The sequence below is a fragment of the Parasteatoda tepidariorum genome, chromosome 5, assembly GCF_043381705.1.
Source record: "Parasteatoda tepidariorum isolate YZ-2023 chromosome 5, CAS_Ptep_4.0, whole genome shotgun sequence".
In the NCBI taxonomy this organism is placed as follows: Eukaryota; Metazoa; Arthropoda; class Arachnida; order Araneae; family Theridiidae; genus Parasteatoda; species Parasteatoda tepidariorum.
The window spans coordinates 32,849,757-32,856,603 of NC_092208.1; positions in this window are offsets into that span (position 1 = coordinate 32,849,757).

Sequence of the window (6,847 nt, forward strand, 5' to 3'; positions counted from 1 at the left end):
AATTAAACTATAAAACTAAGACAAGTATGACTATTTATTTTTATGTTATTTTAACTTACTCCAGCGTAACATACTTAGTTGTGCTAAAAAGTAGGTTTATAACAGTTTAGTTACTTAAGTTCATTTTAAAATTTTGTTCTAAAATCTATAAAGTATTCTATAATCTATAAAGTATCTTATAGTTTTTGAAAGCAAACGATAATCTTATTTTAAATTTTTAAATAAAATTTTAACTTAAAAAATTAAACGCTTTTTTGCCATGTAACCATTTCTCAAAAGTATGCATTATGTTAGACAAAAGTAAATTTCCTCAAACATTATATAAATATACTTGAAAAGGATTAACGTTTTATTTGTAGTTGTTATAATCGTAGTCAATTAGAGTATTCCGTGCCCATTTTTGTTGACCAGTGAAATTATTCAGTTATTCTTGACTAATGAATAAAGGATACTGAATAAAGAATAATGAATGATTTATTCTTTATTCAAAATATTTCTGACTAATGAATAAATCTTTATTTATTATTCATTATTCAGATTTCGAATAATTATTCATCATTCTTTATTCATTATTCTGAATGACAAATGCCCATCTCTGATGTTAAGTGAAGAGTGTATTCTGATGGAAAAAAACGTGTTTTGCTTTATATAATAACGTAAAGCCTCCGGTAACAAATTATAAAACAAATAATAAGAAATAAAAAAGTGAAATTATTTTATCTTTATCAATTGAAGAGCCTAGTGGAAGAACCATGTAAGGAATATTTTCAAGGAGGCCATAACCGAGAGAGAAAAATAAATGATATTCGAAAGTGACAGATTTTTTTTAGATTGTGGAACTAATAATTTTTTTCTTATTTTATTTACCACAACCTAATTTTAAAATTAAAATCATGCAGGCATACTAAAGACCAAAGTATATTAGTTATGTTAAGATTAATTTAAAAACAAAAGCAAATCTATTACATTAAACATACCCATACTGATGTAATCACTTTATGTTATTTTCACTGATTCAAAAAAATCTCTAAAAATGTCTATTACCTGGTTCATCCACTAAGCTTTCCAGTTGTGTCGTCATATGTCTTTCAGTCTTGTGCAAGATTTCAAAGTGCTGTTCTTTACTGATTAATTGTTTTCTTATTCATTCCAAATGAATGACGGGTATTCATCTAGCTCTCAACAAAAATAAATCTACATTACGCATGTTAAAACACAGTCAAATATTTCCATACTGATCTGTTATTTGCATCGAACAATTATAACTAACAAAGTGTTATACTCTGTTTATATTATTTGTACACCGAAGAGCCATTACATTATGACCATCCTGCTGATAACATGTAGGACCACCTTTAGCCCTCAAAACTGCTAGCACCTGCCTTGCCATTGATACCACAAGGACTTGATAGGTAGTCTGAGGTATCTGGTACCAAGCGCTCACCAACTGTTCCTGCAATCCCCTTACATTGCGAGGGGGTAGCGTGGCAGCATGAATTTGGGTTTCCAAGTAGGACCACAAATGCTCGATTGGAGTAAGGTCAGGTGAATTTGGGGGTCAAGACATGACTTGAAAGTCACTGGAATGTTCCTCGAACCAATCCATGACTCTTTGACCCTTATGACATGGTGCATTATCCTGTTGGTAAACACCATCCCCCGCAGGAAAAACTGTTGCCATGAATGGGTGAACCTGGTCTGAAACTATGTTCAAGTAGCTTACAGACGTAAGGGATTGTTCTATGTGGATTACGGGTCCTAATGTGCCCCATGAAAACACTGTTTCTGGGCGAGAAACCACGAAAACCTGGGCGAGCCTATTGTTACAGATGGAGGGTGGTCATAATGTAATGGCTCTTCGGTGTATTTGTACAGTTTAGAATTTGTTGATAATCTATGCGCTATTTATTTTAGGGATAATTTTAAAAAAAAAGTTTATTATATTATAATGCAAATTCAGGGCTCAAGAAAAATGTGTCAACTTAATTATAAATTCATTCTGACTAAGGAAGTAAAAGTTGCCTGTACGTAAGCTGACCATATTACTGCAATTACGCCGAAATTTTAGCAAGTTGCTTTCCTCAAAATTCATTTTACGAAAATAATCCGTATGTTTAGTAAAATTATTCCTTTTTAATTTTAAGGGCAAAGTTTGTTCGTTTAAAAGATATTTGTACTCACCAATTGTGTTATTTTACCAACTGTGTCCATAGATTCTTTTACGTCATAATTGTTATTTCTTGGTGAATGTTACTTATTTTACTGTCTGATCCTGTAGTTTCTACTATGGAAAAATTACGGGTAATCCGTAAGTTAAGTTCTAATTTTATTTTTGCAGATTTTGTCTGTAATCTTTTCTGCTGGTCATTGTGCGTAATTGCAAGAGCAGTTTTTTTTAACAATGCATGCATTTTTTAGCTCCTTTTTGTTCTGTAATTGTTATAATTTTTATTTTGTAATGTTATAAGATACCTTACCCATTGAAATTACACAGTGTTATTGAAGGTAGCTCTGTTTCTTTTGTTGCTTGGACCATCACATCTGTTATCGTTTTGTACTGCCAGTAAAGGTCCATGAAATCTGAGGATTGGTATAGGAACCCCAACAAGCAAGTGGTGAGTACTAGAGCCCGAATGAGTTTCTTAGGAGTGTTGGTAGCATCTACTATTTGTGGAAGACCAGTAACGATTGAATTACGCAAAACATTTGATGCATAACTAGCGAAAGATTCTTCTTGTATTATCATCATTTTTCATGAATTTCAATTTCTGTAAATAAAAAATTTTAACGTTTGAGTGCTTGATGCTCATTGATATGTCCAAAGAGATTATAAGATTATAATAAAAGAAAATACAATCAATAGATTAAGTAATATGTTCAGAATAGAATATAAATTTGTACTAAAAAAATAATGGGCGTGAATGAAAAAAGTTTGATTGATGCGTATTCCAAGTAATTAACCTGAAAAAATGTAGTTTTAAAATTCTAATAAATATACCACCCAAAAGAAGTTGGCTTTATCGTCGGTTAGAAGATGTTTCAAAATAAACGCCACTCGGAAAAATTCATAATATTTTTTAACAGGGTTAGGCCGTCTTTATATTGGGTATTCGTAATAGACGGAGAATAAAATTCTTGATAAGATTTACGTACCATATGGTAAAATTTTCGTAAAGTTTTGGTACAAAAGAAATTACTTAATTATGGTAATAAAACCAAAATATAAGGTAATTAATCATTTACTAGGTAATTTTTTACTTCATATTGACAGAGATTCTGGTTTTCAAAACTACCACAAATTTGGTGAAAATGCAATGCTGAAAAGTAAACGAAGTAAATCAATAAATGAATTTCTGCCTTGTTCTAAAATACCAGGAAATTACCAAATTTTATCTCATATTATGAAACTGATTTTTGCTGATAAATTTGCCAAAGTCATCAGAAAAGCGATCCGGTGAAAACTACCGAGACTTTGTGTTCCCATAGAGCCGGAAACACGGTAAATTTAAACATATTCTGATAATTTTCACCTTTCCTTTTTTTTTATCTCAAAGAGATGAATACAAATTGTTAAAATTTTTACACGCGGTACTTAAATAATTTTAACCAATGACTTCTTTTCAAATTTGCATGCTTTATAGTTCTTTATAATTAACTTTCATAAATTTTATTGTTGCATGAAATTTCGAATTAAGTCATGAGTATAACCTTGAACGCTGATTGAATCTACGTCGCATACAAATTATTTGGACAAATAATTTAAGGTGGGAAAAGTGATATTCTTAAAAACACTGGAGTAATATTGCTCAATTAAAAACTTACATAAGAGTTAAGTCATAAAACAAACAATTTACAGCTTTTTAAACTAAAAATTATTTAGTAAAATCTGGCAATAGTTTAACTTCATAGTGCGTAATGAAAAACGTTTAAAATAAGTTAAGAAAATTAGCGTTCTTATCATTTTCAGTGAAGAATATGTTGTAAATTAGTTTAGTTTCATGTCCATATTAACTCACATGCAAGTTTTATAAAAGTATTATATATCCTCTTCATATAGCCTGTACTAAACCCAATTAAGAGATTAGAAAGTGACCAAAAGATTTTTATAGTTCTTAAATATGTTTTTACGATATGTTATATAGGTTAAATACTATAGGTTAAATTCGATAAGTTAAATACGATAGGTTAAAATGATACGCTAATTACGATAGACCAAAAACCAATTATTAAAATACGGCTTTTATGGAATTTGATTTCTACTATTTGATTTCTTCTGACTATTTGACCAATTTTATTCAAATTTTGTATTTTGCTATTTAAAATTACATTCTTTAAAATGAACCAAAAATTGTATTACCTATAATTAAAAATTTTGCCGAGTATTTTTCAATAAAATAAAAAATATTAAACATTTACTGAAAATGATATTTTACATGGAATTATCTTTAAATAAACTAATTTTACAATTGTGCTCAAAAATTTTTCGATTTACTTAAAAAGTTTTCTTGATATGGCAAAGTACGCAAAAAATTAACATTAAGGGCTTCGGAATTTGGTCCGCTATCCTGACCAAATTATTAGGACGATTCATCCTAGATTGCGGCTACCCCTACATTTTAGGGGTCAGAAATCCAAATCCGTCGGAAAAAAAATTCATGATTATTCAGAGAAAGTACGTTTTTGTCTCTTATTTCCTAACTTCAAATATCGCCTGCACTAATTAATTAGCATATTTAAGGTCACGCGTTTAAATCTTAAGATTGGGTTCTGGAACATGAAGATACGGTCTATAGATCGAAAGTTTTACAAAGTAGTCCGTTCTTTCCTTTTGTGCACCGTACATTTCAGTTATTTAACGTTTTCATTTTGAAGTTTACTGAATTTAAAAACTACCTTCGGGTAAATGATAGAATTAGAAAATAGATCTAAATAACTAACTAACTAATGAATCATGCATTAATTATTTCTCAAATGCGATTCTAGTGAACAATAGGTTCAAGTACTCACTTTTCGACAAAAAATTCAAGTACTCTGCATCTTCGAGAATATGAAGCAAGCCATTTTTTTTCAAAATTCAATGTGAGCGTTTGTGCATTACAATCGTTTAGATTAACTTTATCATAAAGGCAAAAAAAATAGAACGAAAAAAAGCGCATTACTTAATAATTACTTTGTAACAAAGGGTTAACTTAATTTTTTATACAACTCAATATCGATCAAACTATCACCAAAAGATTAAAAGTGACTAATTGTAATCCAGGAGCAAGGTAAATGATCTTAAGCCATACTACTTTTAATCAAATTTTTAGGTAAAATATTCTGTTTTCAAATTATTGGAATAAAGTTAACATACATTTGATTTGCATGTGAATTATTATATTTACTTACTGAAATTATGCATGCAATGTAGTTGTAAAAAAAAGTAAATATTCGAGTATTGTCAGATAGAGATTGTATCCGCCTCAATCTTTTTTTAACATTTTTTTTAATTTCAAAATTAGACTTTTTCTAATGCGATAAATAAACAATATTCACGTAAACGACGCATGAAACGTTACAAATTGCTTAAATGTTTGGTAAAATTACTGAAGCAGAAATACATTGTCATCATTAGAAGGGGAAAAAAATCGAATACTTATCGAACAAACATGTACACATGTAATGGTATACAAATAAATACCTGTTCATATTAATCCTATTTTCTTTCTTTCCTTACAGAAAAAAATACAACCTGAAATGCGTATAAAGAAAATTGCGTTGAAATATTATCTTAAGTATGAGGCTACCTAATTTGGGTTCATACTGAATTGAATCATGATCAATGCCTGTTTTTGTTACCGATGTGTACCCGCTTTAGAAAAAAAAACTTAAAATGAGTAAAAAAAAAGAAAAAAAATTTGGGTCGAACGATTCTTAAAGTGTCATGCTACCAAATTTTGATAATCTTTATTGGGATTATAAATAATCAAAACCGTTTGTAATGAGAAATTATTACTTACTGTGATTGCTTGTACTCATTATCATTGCAAGTAGTTAATTATTAACCAATTATTAGTAACAATATTTGTATTTTTCTCTAGGTGTTCAAGATTTTAATCAGAAAAATTAGTCATGACTATAGAATTTATTCATTTATTATTATTCAAAAATTTGCTTAAATTTGCATAGGGAATAATGACTAAATTTGCATATGAATAATAATTCAGAATAGGTTTTTTCTAACTAAATTTAGTAAAGAATAAACTTTCCATGAATGATGTCCATCACTGTTTCGGTGACATTTCAGAATACTTCCTCCTATTGTAATATGCATGTTTGGAAAAGATAAAATCCAGTCTCCGTTAGTTAGAGGCTAAACATATGCAAGATCATTTAGCATTGCATAACTACGAGGTGTGTCATTTACATTCCCTAATTAGTTTTGGTTCAGTTATTTTATTTTGAAGGAAAATGCAGAGGGAATAGCATTTTTGATTGGAAAACCGACTTGCCGATTGAAATTTTGATTAAAATGTAAATATCCCTGAATTTAAACGGGGAAGATTAAGAAACTTTTATTGATTTTGTATATCAAATTTAACCGAAGTTTGAAATTGTATACAAATGAACTATTGTTATTTACTTTCTTTCCTTTTTTTCAATTTACAAATATGCGGTGCGATTTAAATTTAAAAAAAATATTAAAAATTAATTTTAATTAAATTTATTAAAACTTTGAACGCTAAGTCTCGTCATTATGAAAGTTGTGAAGTTTAAATTTTCAAAATTGTTAAAATTATCTTATTTGTTTTTTTTTTAAGTTATTTTTAATGGTAAGAAAAACACGATGAATTTTAACCAATTATAT